Source organism: Gorilla gorilla, chromosome X (genome assembly GCF_029281585.2).
Source record: "Gorilla gorilla gorilla isolate KB3781 chromosome X, NHGRI_mGorGor1-v2.1_pri, whole genome shotgun sequence".
NCBI lineage: Eukaryota > Metazoa > Chordata > Mammalia > Primates > Hominidae > Gorilla > Gorilla gorilla.
Genome location: NC_073247.2, coordinates 96,270,478 through 96,286,494, shown reverse-complemented (window position 1 = coordinate 96,286,494; position 16,017 = coordinate 96,270,478). Strand labels below are relative to the sequence as shown.

General features: G+C 35.4%; 1 protein-coding gene across 3 annotated transcripts in view; it reads left to right on the top strand.

Annotated features, from left to right (window-relative positions):
* The first annotated feature begins 963 nt into the window (after positions 1–963).
* Positions 964–16,017, top strand: part of HDX (highly divergent homeobox) — a 180,311-nt gene continuing 165,257 nt past the window's right edge. For 2 of the 3 annotated variants that reach the window (XM_055375429.2, XM_004064455.5), the window contains exon 1: positions 964–1,130. The gene's annotated coding sequence lies outside the window, so the exon portion shown is untranslated. The remainder of the gene's footprint in view (positions 1,131–16,017) is intronic. The other variant, XM_063703272.1, reaches the window with a different exon arrangement.

Below are 16,017 nucleotides of genomic sequence, written 5' to 3'. Positions count from 1 at the left end.
CCTCAGCATATGCCCTCTATTTGTCAAGCTGATTTCATCATGGGCTTCTTCACATCATATGAATTTATACGTCTCTACCTTTGCCTATCTTTCCCCTTTAAGACGGTGACTTCCATCTGCTCTTATCCACCATTCAAGAACCATCTCAAGTTTTAATTACATAAAATGCTTCCCTGACTTTTCACCTCACTGATGTCTCCAATAATTAAATAATGTAGCTCTTGTCTGTAGTTAATGACTGAGCACATGATCATGTACTTTATTTTATTGTTGTGAATATTTACTGTGTGCTAATCTTGTCTTCCAAACGATGTTGCAATTTCTATGATAGCAGAGAATCAATGAATTCTATATCTCTCATGGCATCCAGCAAATCTGGGAAGTGTATCAAATGACTGTTAAATGATGTAACATGGGGGTTGACTTCTTTTCTGGAATGGTATAATGGTGATCACCCAAGAAGCTTCTGCTGGAATAGGAATTGAGGTTGGATGAATAAAAACCACAGTTTCTTTCCTCAGTCATCAGAGCCTACCGGTCACGTATAATAGTACACTTGCTTTTACTGTAAAATTCTAAAGGCTCGATGGACACCTTATTGATTTTAGTAAAACTGAATATTTACCTGTCAATCGAACACTGACCACAAAGGACTGTATTTCTTTATGCTATCATTTGATTTTGGCAGCATGTAACAATTTTGTTAAAACCCAATGTCAAGTTGGAAGGCCAGGCAGCACCTGCTCAAATGGCTGGCATGTAACTACTATAGTCACAGGGATGCTCGGTGTTCACAGCTATTCAGGAAGGTATAGAGAGCCCTGGCCGTAGATGTAGCTGATTTGTGTGAGGAAGAGGCAGTCCAGTTGCAGGCAGCCATCTCTCTTCCCCCCTCCCAACTCTTGGGTTCTGGGCTGAGGCCAGGGACTGTCCTGAGCTGATCGCAGGCTCCCATTGGCCGCTGTCTTTTGTGACGTCACGATCATGATGAGAATTGATGATCGGACACGCTGATTTCATTGTCTGAAGCGGCACTGGAGACCCAGGAAAAATCTCGCTGAATCCGCCTGCCCCAGCAGTGGCCTGATCTGGGTTCCGCTGATTCCTTTCGTAACCGCACCACACCCGAGGTAAGCACTCAACACTGAGTGGGTGAGAAGGGCGAAGGAGGGAGGGCAAAGCACCGGGATAATGCTTTTCCTAGTTTGGGGCGAGGTTGGGGGTGGGGGGGGGGTCCATAGGTTCCGTGGCCTAAACAGGCAGACAAAAAACTGGTGCGGATCCTAGGGAGCCAAGTGCCTCTATCCTCCTAGCGAAGGCTGGCGGCTGAGTGAGATTAGAAACGAGCTGCGGATTGGGATACAATGGGGATTGCCAGAGAGCGAAGGACCTTGCTCGGAGAGAGAGCGATGTTTGGGACGCGCTTCTGGACGGGTAGTAGGAGGAAGTGGCGCCTCTGCCTCCGAAGAAAGGAGGGGATTGAATTCTACCACTTCTAGATTTCACTGGACAGTAGATTTCTCACAGCCCTACTCAAAGGCACTGAGAGCGTAGCGCCTGCGCATTAGCACATTGGTGGGGGCGGGGTGGGTCACTGTGAGGAGAATAGGCGTGGAGTTTGCACAGGCGCTGTTTCAGTTTCACTGGAAGAGGTGGGGCTGAGCCATTTCTGTGCTGAATTTGGAAAGTAGAGACCCAGGGAACATCCCAGGCCTTGTGATGTTTCAAGCACCAGTTGATGGGGAGGGATCTGCCATTTAGTTTAAACTGGCCTACTGAGTAAATCCAGCTTCAAAATGAGCCTTATAAATTTGAGAAGGCACATTCTAAATTTCCAGATATTAGATGTTGAATAACGGAATGAACTCTAGAAGAATTTGTGAAATAGAAGTTTATCAGATAAGAAACTGTTTGGAAAAATAAACACTAATTATTCAAATGAATCTAACTTTTAATCTTAAAGGAGCTCTGATTTGGGGTGACCATGATTTTGAACCTTAAATTATTTGGAAAGACTCAGAATGAAGTCCATTGTGGAGGCTCAGAGTAAGAAATTTTCCTTTCTTGCTTTTTTCTCTTCTTGGGACAATCTCTTATAAATCTTTAGTCTCCATATCAAGTTTGGTGCTGAGTCCATCTTCTTCCTCTGTGTCTCTGCTAGAATCACTGAAGTCAAATATTATTTTGAGAAGCCCTTTCCCGCACCCCTTCACTGGGAAGGCTGTTATATTAGTTATATTAAGGCTTTTATTACTCAGCAGTTGTGGGGAACAATGAAGAACAACCTGCCTGTCTATTATTGATGAATAGATTGTACAGTATTTTTATTAATTGCCCTCACAGTCTGATCATAGACTCCTGACAATTTTACAGAGGAATCTGGATTTTTCTCTATTTCTCATAGTTAAGGGATTATCAAGTACTGGTAAATTTTCCTTTGAAAGCCTTTTCACACCATTCCTCCTTTACAATCTAAATTCTCATCAGCACCCATGTAGTCACTGTAGGAGCTTCCTAGGCAGTCTTCACCTGTGCCCCAAATCCTTAGTGGTCTGTGAACACTTCTTTCAACAAATCACTTTCTTTAACCAACATATTCTTGGCCCCTTATTTTCTATTGTTTCAAGCCTAATTCCACCCGAATTTTAAAGAACTTCATAATCTGGCCTCATTGTAATGCAGGAGCCTTATTTTCCTTTATTCTTCAGTGCACAACTCTCTTTAATGTTCAGTTAGTGAGAACAATCTACCTTTATATCTTTGCTCCTTATACCACTACTGTCCCCTCCACGTAGGATGTCCTCTCTTCTACATAATTCACATCTTACCCACTTTGGAAACTCAACTCAAATTCCACCCCTCCACAAGTGCCTTCCAAATTAATCTAACGCAAGTGTTACTGACCTCACTTTTCCTAGAATTCCCACAGCAATTATTGTCTTTGTCAGTTGCTTGTAGGCTGCTTTGTATTGTCTCCTTTGTTGTTGTTGTTGTTGTTGTTGTGTGTGTGTGTGTGTGTGTGTGTGTGTTAGACTGGAATCCTCAAATGGATTTTAAACCCTTCCTTAAGGGTTGGGACCATGACGTCTATTTCTTTATTATCTGCCCATAGCACCTAACTGAATAATCAAAATAGCTGTAGCTATATAAGTTCTTTTTTTTCCCCTAGAAAACAATTTCCTGGGAAATGAAGCAGTATTTTTATAGAGAGAACTGTATACATGTGAAAGCTTATTCATCGTTGGTCAGGCAAGAGACCCTCCAATGACTAAATAAACCTGAATTTAAGTCAGAGGAAAGAAATTACACAGATCTCTATTAACTGGGTGGCCTTCAAATATATCATGTCCTCATAAACAAGATCAAGGGAGGGAACACTATCCCAGAAGAGGTTCTGTCTGTAATTTTCTCAGTTTGAAAAATACTAAATAAAGAGGTATTCCAGTGTTCTATACTTCTGTTTGGTGACATTGTATCATGTATCTTTAAAAATATGCAAATTACTCACTTTTTATTACATTTTATCTACAACTGCTATCTTATATTGATTATTCCTGATAGTTTTCATGTGTACATCTCTTGAATCAGAGATGACCTTTGTGATGGTTGTTACAATTGCTATTATATATTGGTTGTCGTCACTTTCCTATCCTTTAGGCTTCAAATTGCATTCTTCTGCAGAGCTCAAGTTTTACTTGAATGACAGTGTGATTATGGTTTAATACAGAGGTTTTTCACATATTTCACTTTGGCTCCTGCCTCACTTTGAGGTACCATCCCAATATCACATAAAAGTTTTTGACTTAGGAACATAGATTAAAAGCGGTCTGAAGGGTGTTTTAACCTGTAAATTAGAACATCATTATTGTAGATAATTGTAAGTGAACCATGAATGTTATTCATTGTAAGGGAAAATCCTTTGACCTTTTCTCTGATTACCTACATTATATGAAACTCCTCAAAGCTGTTTAGCTTATAGCCAGCTTTCATAGTAATTGAGACTTTCCTAGACATTTACACATAGACCAATAGAGAAAACTGATCAAACTTAAGCAACTCTGGATAGAATGTGGTGCTTAGAAATATGATGTTAAGTTTAGAGAGCCCAAAATAAAATATGAAAAAAAATGAGTGTGACATGTGTTTTTTAAGGCTTGTTTTACAATTTCTATCCGGGAGGATGACATTGGGTTTTCTCATTTAAGTTGTAGAGTTTAAGTTGGAAGAGATTTTATAGTGATAAGCCAATCCTCTTATTTTACAAGTAAAGAATCTGAAGCCCAAAGAAGTGAGGTACTTTACTAGCATTAATAAACACTAATATTTATTAAGCACTTAGTGCCAGGCATTGTGCTAAAAACTTTATATATCTTATTACATTTAAACATCACAAAATCTATATGAAAGAGTGTATAGTATTATTTCCCATTTTACAAATGAGAAAACATATTTCAAAGCAGTTGATTTTCCCAGGACCACACAGCTACTATATGTCACAGTCAAGACCCAATCACGGGTTTGACTTCTAATCACCAAGTTATGCTTGACTAAGGTCAATATAATGAACTTTTGGCAGAGCTTTAGCTAGGATCTAAATATCTGGAATCTGAGACGTGTGTGTGTGTGTGTGTGTGTGTGTGTGTGTGCATACATTCCATAAACACCATATTACTTCTACAAAGTTAGAGATTTGTAAGATTACCCAAATAAATGGTGTATACTTACATTTGTTTTAGATATTTTATTAAAACACACTCTCTCAGTCCTGATTGAAAAAACATAGCATGAAAATTTGCATAAAATACATTTTAAAAACATTTATTTCCTTCTGCTTTTAAAATTGTATCATACTTCCAGGGGGAATTATATTTTTATAGTGTAATCTCCAACAGAATAAATAAAATTTGAATTGTTGATTTTTATTTTATTGTGGAGTCAGTGAGCTAAAACTGAAATTGGTGGTTTCTTAATATACTTGCATTGAGTACACTATATCTAGGTACACTACTTTGGGAGCAAATATTGATAATTCTAGAGATACATTATGCATAAGAAGGGAGCTTGAGACACTGGCATATTCAGAAGCTATCACTGATATCCTAATACCTTTCCAGTCTGCATAAAATTTTAAGGAAATAAGTTGAAACCTGTCTGTCCAAATGAGGTCATTCTCATGCCAACTAGTAGCAAAATTGCCTGGATTAAACCAGAGATCTGGGTATAAGGCAACTGGATACATGAAATTATACTGTTAGTCAATTAAATGCTTCACCTTACATCTTGCATCTGTAAAGAAATCTAGAACAATATCTGTCTTACCTTTTGTTTCACAAAAGGTCTCCTATTAATTATTTCACAGCTAGACATATGTGCATTTGGGTTGATCCTTAGAATCTTTGAGGCTATTATTGTCAGGGTGGCAAAATTTAGCAAACTATCTCCTTAGCTTCTTTTCCCTTGGAGTTAGGGACAGTTTCTTTCAAGCTTCTAAAAACAGTCATGCAAACATGTGGCTTATATACTCCCCTAAGCACTTTTGTTATTAGGCAAATATTAGTGTATGGTGCTCATACAAGGTCATATACTACTAAGTGGCAAAGCCAGGATTTGAGGGCAGGTGTTATTCTAGACACTGTATGCTCAACTGTTAAGCTACCAGGTATAAGTTAAGGAGCTACAGTGAGGCCTATCTTCATTGTTTTTCAAAAAATTTATGTGTATATACACACACACACACACACGTATATGTAAATTCATACACACACACACACACACACTCATATAACATGTATATTTTCCCCTAGTTTCTTTTCTCCTTCTGAACCTCTAATACCTGTAATATTTTCCTTTTTTTTTCCTTAGTGGAGATGACATTTTTTACATAAATAAAGGCTGAAGTTAAGGGGAAAGGGCTCATTGTGCTGACCTCCAATGGCTTCACTGGCAGAAGGCACATAGACCCATATTCTTTCTTACTGTCAAACCAACCAATGTTGAAAGCACTTCAATGAGTGGATTTTATTAAAACATAGATTATATTATTATATAACTTTTCTAATACACTAATTTAATGATTCAATATTTTCTTATTTGGCTAGCTTAATGTACCTATTGTATGTTTTATGGATGGAATAGCTGTGCCATTTAAGAAAGTAATTATCTGAGAGGCATTTTCAAAATAGCTTTGCCCTTTTGTAGACCAAAAATTCGTTGTGTTGAAATCCCCTTGTACTAATTTGTTTCCACACTGCTATAAAGAACTTCTCGAGACTGGGTAATTTATAAAGAAAAGATATTTAACTGACTCACAGTTCCACATGGCTGGGGAGGCCTCAGGAAATTTACAATCATTGTGGAAGTTGAAAGAAATGCAAGGCACGTCTTACATGGCAGCAGGAGAGAGAAAGAGCGAGGTGGGAACTGCCAAACACTTTTACACCATTTCGCTCATGATCATGAGAACAGCATGGGGGAAACCGCCCCCATGATCCAGTCATCTTCCATCAGGTTACTCCCTCCACATGTGGGGATTACAGCTCCAGATGAGACTTGGGTGGGCACACAGAGTCAAACCATATCACCTCTCAACAAAGCAACAATTGGAAGAGATCCAGGCATTGTAAAATGTGGAAGAAGAAATATATTCTGTAATAGTGGGAAATATTACATTAGGTATTAGAATGCTCAGTCCTGACTCCTCATTATTCTAAGACAAAAGTATAGCCACATGAATTTATTTTTGAATATATATGTTAGTTATTAAAGTAATGAGTCAGACATTTTACTTAGGCTCACTTCCATCACTAATAAATGGTTAAAAGATGCTGGAAGTCAGTTTGAGATTATTTTTCTTCTCCCAACTAGTAATACTGAATGCAGAGAGAAACATTTTGAATTCAGTATTGTTTGTGATATGGAGCCTCAGGTAGGGATTGTTGAATCCCTCTCTTGCTATTCAAAGTGTGTTCCATAGAGTGGTAGCATGAACATCACCTGGGAGATGCTTAGAATCTGCAAAATCTCTGGCCCCACACTAGATATACTGAATCAGAATCTGCATTTTAACAAGACCTCCCAGTTACTAATATGTATATTAATGTCTGAGAAGAACTGAAGTAAAGTGAAATCTTACTTCCTGTACAACAGAGACTTTTAAGAGCTGGTGGTCATAGAAACAAAAACTTGAATTTTCTTTTGTCTGTTTTTGCATTTGTAAAGAAATATGCGATCTAAGCATTCTCCATTATATATTGTATGAAAAATACAGATCAGCTTTGTTCCATTCTGAAGTATACATTGTATCATTAAGAGAAAAAAACTACACCAATGTCATAGGTAAAATCGATAAGCCTCTGAGTATATCCACTCACATTGGTGATAGCAATGGCTTTACCATTGAAATGATATTTATCCTAATTACTTGACTTTTCAACAGAGTGTTACAGAAGAATATAGTTGTATTGGGTTCACTGTCACCAACATCCTCAAGGGGAATGGTATGTTGTCTCTTTGCTGCCATAATATATCACCACAAAATTATTGCCCTAGAACAACCCAAATTTATTATCTTATGGTTCCAGAAGGCACAAGTCTGAATGGGTTTTTTGGGTTAAAATAAATATGTCAGCAGTACTTTCCTTTTTGGCACCTCTAGAGAAGGTTTTGTTTCCTTGGCTTTTCCAACTTTTAGAGGCTACCCCCAAAAACAAAAGCAAAATTTTTCCTACATTGACAAAATCTATCTTTGGATCTCTGTTTGAGATATTCTGCCTTAAGTATCTTTTGTTTTTGTTTTATTTTTTTCATTTGAAGAATAAAGGAGGAGTTTTACCTGTGGCTATCAGATTTGGGGTTCTACTGTATGAGACTTTTAAGTCATTATGCAATTCTTTATTTCTATTTTTTTGACAAGAAGTCTTGAGCATGATTACATTATGCATTTTCTTACTCTTTAAAGTATTTGTGGGGATAATCCTTCATTATTTGATTGACAAAAATATATATGTTTATAGTGTGTAACATGGTGATTGGATATATGAACACATTGTGGAATAGCTAAATCAAGCTAATAACATATCAGTTACCTCACATACTTATTTTGTGGTGAAAACATGTAAAATCCACTCTCTTAGCAATTTTCAAGTATCCAATACATTGTTATTAACTGTAGTCACCATGTTATACAATAGATCTCTTGAACTTATTCTTCCTGTCTAACTAAAATTTTGTATTCCTTGATCAACATCTACCCAATCCCTCACTGTTCTCCAGCCTTGATAACTGCCATTCTACTCTCTGCTTCTATGAATTTGACTTTTTTTTTTTAGATTCCACATATGTGAGATCACGCAGTATTTGTCTTTCTGTGCCTGGCTTATTTCACTTAATATAAAGTCCTCGAGGTTCCCCTATGTAGTTGCAAATTACAAAATTATTTTTTCTTTGTCAATGCTGAATGGTATTCCATTTTGTATATATGCCACATTTTCTTTATCCATTCGTCTGTTGATAGACACTTAGGTTGACTCCATATCTTGGCTATTGTGAATAATACTGCAGTGAGTGAACACGGGAGTGCAGATATATCTTCAAGATACCGATTTTATTTCCTTTGGCTATATATTGAGAAGTGGGATTGCTGAATCATATGTGGTAGGAGTTCTATTTTTAATTTTTTAGGGACCTCTATACTGTTTTCCGTAATGACTGTACTAATTTAAATCCCCACCAAAGTTGTACAAGAGTTTCCTTTTCTCGATGGGGATAAATTTATGCTTTCACATTTTCATTGTCTAAATACATGTGTGTTTGTATGTTGTTTCTACACTATATATGTGTATGTTTATATAATGTTACCTACTTACCACTTGATGGTGTACTTTGAGGGATATCCCCCTAACCTCTAATGTGTGACTAAATCTTTTTCACCTAAATTTGTGCAGGTTGATGTAAAATCAGGAATGAGAGTTGTAAGGTAATTAAATAGTCTATCTCTTTGTGTACTTCCCTCATTAGTAAGTTAAAATACAACCTACATTTTAAAAGTATTAACAAGACTGTGATTTGCAAGATTGTGAAATGTTAGCTTTCAATGGTTGTGGCAGTACAAACACTCTCCAGTGAAACATAGAAGTGATTTACCTGCACATTTTTTAGGGCTAGAAATGTACAAAGAAACACAATTTATTGAAACAAAATTTACTCAAAGAATATGAATGAATCAAGGTACTACTTAGCTCATTCGGAGACGCTGTATATCACTGGTCATTAGTGCCATATATCACTGTCATATATTCTGTATGGATGGATGCATGTGGGATTGCATAAAAACAGAGCCAAAGGAAATAGTCATTCAGTTGAGTCCCTATTTATGTTTTTGTCATTCAGCTGTTTATCCATTTGAAATTGATCTTTTTACTTTTTTTTAGTATTTTTAATTTTTTTATTTTTAACTTTTGTGGGTACATAGTAGGTGTACACATTTATGGGGTACATGAGATATTTTGATACAAGCATGCAGTGCATAATAATCACATCATGGAAAATGGGCTATCCATTCCCTTAAGCGTTTATCCTTTGTGTTACAAACAATTCAGTTATACTTTTTTAGTTATTTTAAAATATATAATTAAATTATTTTGACTATAGTCACCCTGTTGTGCTATCAAATACTAGGTACTTATTCTTTCTGATATCTGATGGTATGATTAGGTATTTATAGTTTTAGGTGTATATTATTTGAACACATTACCATGTGAATAAAGCAAGTGTCATTAAAGGCTAATACATTTTTATCATTGATTAAACATTCTGAGATCCAGTATATTTACTTGCTAATGCATTTATTTGGTAGAAACTTTCTTTAGAATTTAGTCATTAGGGATGTAGCTATAGACATATATGTCCCTTTATATTTTCATATATTTATGTGGAGTATGTGTACATAAAATTTTCTTGCAATTTGTGTTCATGTCACTATGAATATGTTTTATGTAGCTGGCAAAACTGAATATTAATTACATAATTTTAAGTGTGTTTTAAAGCGAGGTCAGTGAACAATTTCTTTGTGCCCTGAGAAAGTCATATGATAAGTTTTTATTAAAATCTACTTTTGTTTCTATTTTCACCTAAGCAATATAAGTTAATTTTATCTCTAAAAAGAAAGATAAGAGATGTGTACAATACATTTCAGTAAATTATAGCTTAATAAACAGATAATATACTCTCATAGTATTAGAATAAACAGATGTCTGTCACTAGACTTTATGCTTTGAAGATGCTGGAATTTATTTTTTACAATATCTAAAAACTTGGCGAGATGATTTTAAAATAAAGTAAATAGAGAGGTGAATCCCCATCTCTACTAAAATACAAAAATTAACCAGGCATGGTGGCCAGTGCCTGTAATCTTAGCTACTCAGAGGCTGAGGCAGGAGAATTGCTTGAATCCAGGAGGTGGAGGCTGCAGTGAGCCGAGATCGCGCCATTGCACTTGAGCCTGGGCAACAAGAGCGAAGCTCCATCTCAGGAAAAAAAAAAAAAAAGCTTTTTGTAATATTAAATTTATACTAAAAAATTCTGGAGTGGCTTCCATGCATATGTGGACACGATGCTATTTGTTGTGCTTAACTTTCACATTCTTAAACATTTTGAAAGATTAAACTCTTATTGCATAGACAGGGATCTCAGGATCAGTCTTCTTTTTGCCATCATAATATCATAATGTACATATCCTTCATTTGAGGTTCATATATAAATTGTGTAGGAGTGGATTGATGTACGTTAAAATAGTTATTCGCAGTACTGATGGCCAGTTGATGATATGTTAACTAGTAACAAAAATAGGCTTGGCGTAGCACATTACAGTTTATTAAGTATTTTAATGAAGATGACACATGATTTGAAGAAGAATAGGACAGGTTTTATAGTCCCATTTTCCAGATGAAGGAACTGAGGTTCCAGAGGTCAATTATCTCTGCTAAAGTCACAAGACTAGCAAGTAATGAAGCTTAAGAGCTTAATAGGATGGAGGTATCCAGACTCCTAAAGCATTCCCACTCCACCACTCCAAAAGGTCACCTGAATTTCTGCTTGTAGCAATGATGAAGTAACAGTAACAGGATTTCCTCTTTTACCTTAAATATCTAAACACAAACAAACAAACAAACAAACAAAAAACAGAAAAAAATAAAAAATAATGAATTTTAGACCTTTGACAAAAGGCAACACAGGACCATGATTCTTGAGAGAAGGGAGACAAGATGAGCCCTATGAATGTCCCAACTTACTGCCTTGGGAAAGTTTCCAGACAGTAGCTCAGGTGAAAGGAGCCCAAAAAGGCTAGGAGTCTCTCTGAGTTGAGAAGACATAGTTCAGAGTTCAGAAAGTACAAGGGTGCCTACAATTTGAGGAACAGTGTACTGGAGAGAACATTGCACAGTGAAGGAGAAAACTGCATATGGAGAGAGCTTCAGAGATCTGCAGAGGGACCCTTCAAGTTTCTGAATAATGATCAGCTCAAGTGTGTGATGAAACTGATGAGGACAGACAAAGAACCACAATAAAGGAACAGGCAAATCAATCCTCAGAACTCACGGAGGACCAGGAATAGTTATGCTCCCACTAGCCAGATTGGAAAACATCACATTTCAAGAGGCATTTAAGAAAGTCCTCACAAGGGTATTGCCTGAGTAATGGAGCAAATTAGATCTAGAATAAAGGCAATTCTAGATTTGCCTGACAAAAGCAAACTTCAAAAGAACCAAACCAATTCCTAGTAACTTAAATGTATCCCCAAACAAAGGCAAACATATTCAAATACTACAAAAACAGACAGTACCCAAAAACAAGATTCATAATATCTGATTTTAAATGAAAAATTACCAAGCATGCAAAGAAATAGGAAAATATACAACCCATATTCCCATGAGAAAGCAATAAGAAAAACAGAATAAAAAAAGGGTGTGAAATTAGTAGAGAAGAATGTTAAAAAACAGCTATTATTTCTGCAATCCATATATTCAATAAGGTAGAAGAAAGCACAAGCAAGATTAGAACAAAATAGATTTTTTAAAAAGATCCACATTGATTGAAATTCTAGAGACAAAATATAGCATATGAAATGGCAAATGCACTGGATAGTTTTAAAAGCAGATTAGCTACTGCAGAAGAAAAAAAATAGTGAACTTTAATACATACAGATAAAAAGTATTCAAAATGAAAAGTAGAGAGAAAAATATGAGAAATAAATGAATGGAGCAACAATGAATTGTGAGCCAATGTCATTCAACCTACCATCCATATTTTTTGAGTCACAGAAGGTGGGAAGTAGAAGAAAATTATCTAAAAACAAACAGTTGAAAATTTTACAAATTTGATGAAATCTATGAACCCACATACCCAAGAAGCTCAATATGTCCCACAAATAAGAACGATGAAGAAAATGGCACCAAGGTATTTCATAATCTAATAATTGAAATTCATAGAAAAGAGAAAATCTTGAATGCAGCCAGAGAAAATCACTGCACTTTATGTATAGGAGAACAAATATGACAATGGTAGGATATATCTCACGGAAACAATGCAACACAGAAAACAATGGGGCAACATTCTTAATGTGCTGAAAGAAAAAAATAAGTTAACTTAGAATTTTATATATAAAAAAAGCAATATAAAAGTATACATATGTAACAAACCTGCACGTTGTGCACATGTACCCTAAAACTTAAAGTATAATAATAATAAAATTAAAAAAAAATTAAAAATAAATTAAAAAAAAGTTCATCCACTCATACCAAAGTATAAAATACATCCCTAGCAGATATACATTATCAAAACTGTTAAAGGAAATCATCACACAGAAGAAAAGTAATACCAAATTGAAATTTTAACATACATAATTAAAAGGAGAGTACTGGAAATAGTAAATATGTGGGTATAAATGAAAGATCTTTTAATTTATAAAATCATTTTAAGCAATGACAATTTAATTTTTAAAATAACAACTTATTTGGGATTTAGTAGCATTTGTAAAAGCAAAATGTGTAGCAATAATAGCACAAACGCCAGTAGAGGGGAAATAAAAGGATAATTTAGTGGATACGTAGAAAACTTGAAATCTATTACTTGAGGGTCACTTTAACAAAATACTAGTAGAAGAGCAAATTAAGCTCAAAACAAGGATAAAGAGGAAATGATAATGCTAAGAGCATAAATAATTGATATAGAAAACAGAAAAGCAATGAACAAATGCAATGAAACCAAATGTTAGATCTTAAGAGAAAAAAAAAGGAGAGAGGACACAAATTGCCAATATCATAATGAGGGAAAATGTACCACAATAGACTGTACAGACATTAAACAGTATCCTCACAAAGTTAACCTATATGACTATACATTCCATAACTTAAAGGAAATGGACCAATTTCTTAAAAGTTGGAAATTACTAAAATTAATTGTAAAAGAAAACAGTAACTTAATATTTTATATTTAATTAGAGAAATTGCATTTTTAATTAAAATCTTCCTTAAAAGAAATCTTCCGACCCAAATTGCTTTACTCATTAATGCTACAAAGCATTTAAGAAAGAAATAATATCAAATCTACACAAAAGTTTTTTAGGACACAGAAGTGGAGGTAATACTTTGCAACTCATTTGAGCACTTATTATGTCCAAGGCATTGTTCTAGAAGCTGGTTAATTAAAAAGATGAAAATTTGCTTCCTGTAATACAGAAGCTTATAGTATGTGAGACAGAGAAGGAACTCTCCCTCTCTGCCATACATTTAGGTCTGCCTGACTGGTTAAGGCAGAGCAAAGCAGATTATCTTGCATTGTATAGACAGTTGAGTTTAAAACTCTTTCTTTGTAAAATCAGCAGAGGTGAACTTGGCCCACTGATTTCCCTTTGTCTATCATTGGTACACAAAAATTGACAGACTGACCTGGGAGTGAAATACCAAAGTTTGTTCTATCCAAGAGTCCCCAACCTCTACAACAACTCTTTCCTTCTCCCAACCAAAGCCCCGCTTGCTCTGTGTTGTTAAGAATAATTTAATATTTCATCTAATGTTTTTATTTGCCTTATTTACTAAATATTAAGCTAAAGATGGCAGTTATTTTGTTTACTAAACAATTATTGCCATAAATTGTACTTCATCACAACCATATATCCACATGGTCGAGGGGTTGATTTTAATCCAACTTTCTATTCCACTACTGCTCAGTTCATAATGTGTGAAATAAAATAACCATTTTAACTACTATAGATCATCACTAGAGTAAAAGGGCACAGTAGTAATCCTTCACATATATCATTCCTCCAGCAAATTCAAGAAAATAAGTGTCACAAAATCTACAAGGTAAGGCCCAAATGATAGAGTCATGAGTAAACCTCTCAGGCCTTTCCTGAAAATTCTGGTCTTTTACCAGATTAGAAAAAACAAACTAATGAAAAACAACAAAACCCGGCAAATTAAGAGTGAGAGGGAATTGCTAAAGGCAAGCCCACTGACAGCATGACAAACGATGACAGACAAGGAGAGTAAAAGAGAAACTATAAAAAGGATATGCAAAAATTTTAATGTGTTTTAATGAAGAGACAGACACCGTATCACAATTATTAGAACACCATTTATTAAATTATGTTTATAATGATGACCCATTCTTATAAAAACACTTTATTTTTCTATTCTCTGTTTAACAGCTCAAGAGAGTGAATAAGGTAGTTCAGAAATATTTTCATCTAAGATGAAAACTTATGAAAAATAAAGTTTTATTGCTCAAAGGAGTATACACTTTAGCTTTCCAGAATGACTAATTTCCCAAAATATCTTAGAAATGGAAGTATAGTGGCAACTGGGGAATTTTCATATGTCTTCATACCAAATTATGCAGAACAACTAGAGACTATACAATTAAACATGAAGCATTTATTTTTGTGGCCAAGAAAATTAAAATGCCAAGAAAAAATACCTAGAAGTATATTATTACTAATGTCTTTTATTTGCTTCAAAACATTTCTAATATTTAATTTATTCAAAAGTGTAGTTATTTGTATTTTCATATATAAAAGCTTCTGACAAAGACAGAAAACTGGTTGTGTGTGTGTGTGTGTGTGTGTGTGTGTGTGTGTGTTTTAGATTTTAAACCAGTAATATCGGCCCAAAAGTATTGCTCTTCAGCAAGGGTTAAATAAATATAGCTTTAATTTGACTTAAAGTTCCTTAAAGTTCAGTTTGATCTAAATTTTAAAAATGCAGTGCTAGACCTCCGATTCTGACCAACATGAAGTAAGCCCACTATAACCTTCTCTCCTGATTATTACAGCTACAATCTCTGGACAAAATTTTAGGAGAAACTCCCTCAGAACTCCTAAAGGTAAACAAAAGCAGGCAGATTGAGGATGGCAGTCAGAATTTGAAGTGACCATATATGGGTGAGTTTCCCAGTTTTCCCCCATTTCTCTTGAGACTTTGACCCAAGGCTGGATCCATCTCATGGAACTATGGAGTGGTACATTACTGGCTAAAACTGCAATAGCAGCTGGCAGTCCCAACAGTGTGAGAGTAAATTCTGAGTCAGTTTCAGTCTCTGTCTTTCACTTCCACTTTTCAGTCAATGGTGGCTCCAGTTGCAGAGCTATGCTGCAGTGACAATAGAACAACTAAAATAAACTCTAAGGGAAACCCTATATTTCTGTCTAGAGGACCAGGAAAAGTGGCCCTTGCAGGCTGTACAGTGAGTGGAGAATCATGGAGAGGAAAGAGTAGAGGAAGGGGATCTTTTAATACTGGGCATCAACCTGTGGAAAGCTTAAGCTCATCCTTGAGTTGTTCATGAGTGGGACAGATTCGAAATAGATAGCAGAGGCTTTGGAAATAGAATTGACATTGAAACCACCACCCAAATGGTACTAGTGTGAGGACAGACCCAAAATAACACAGAAAAGGATTTCAAAACTGAGCTGACTTGCTGACGGAAGTTTTTTAAAAAAAGTATTTGCAGTTGAATCTGACA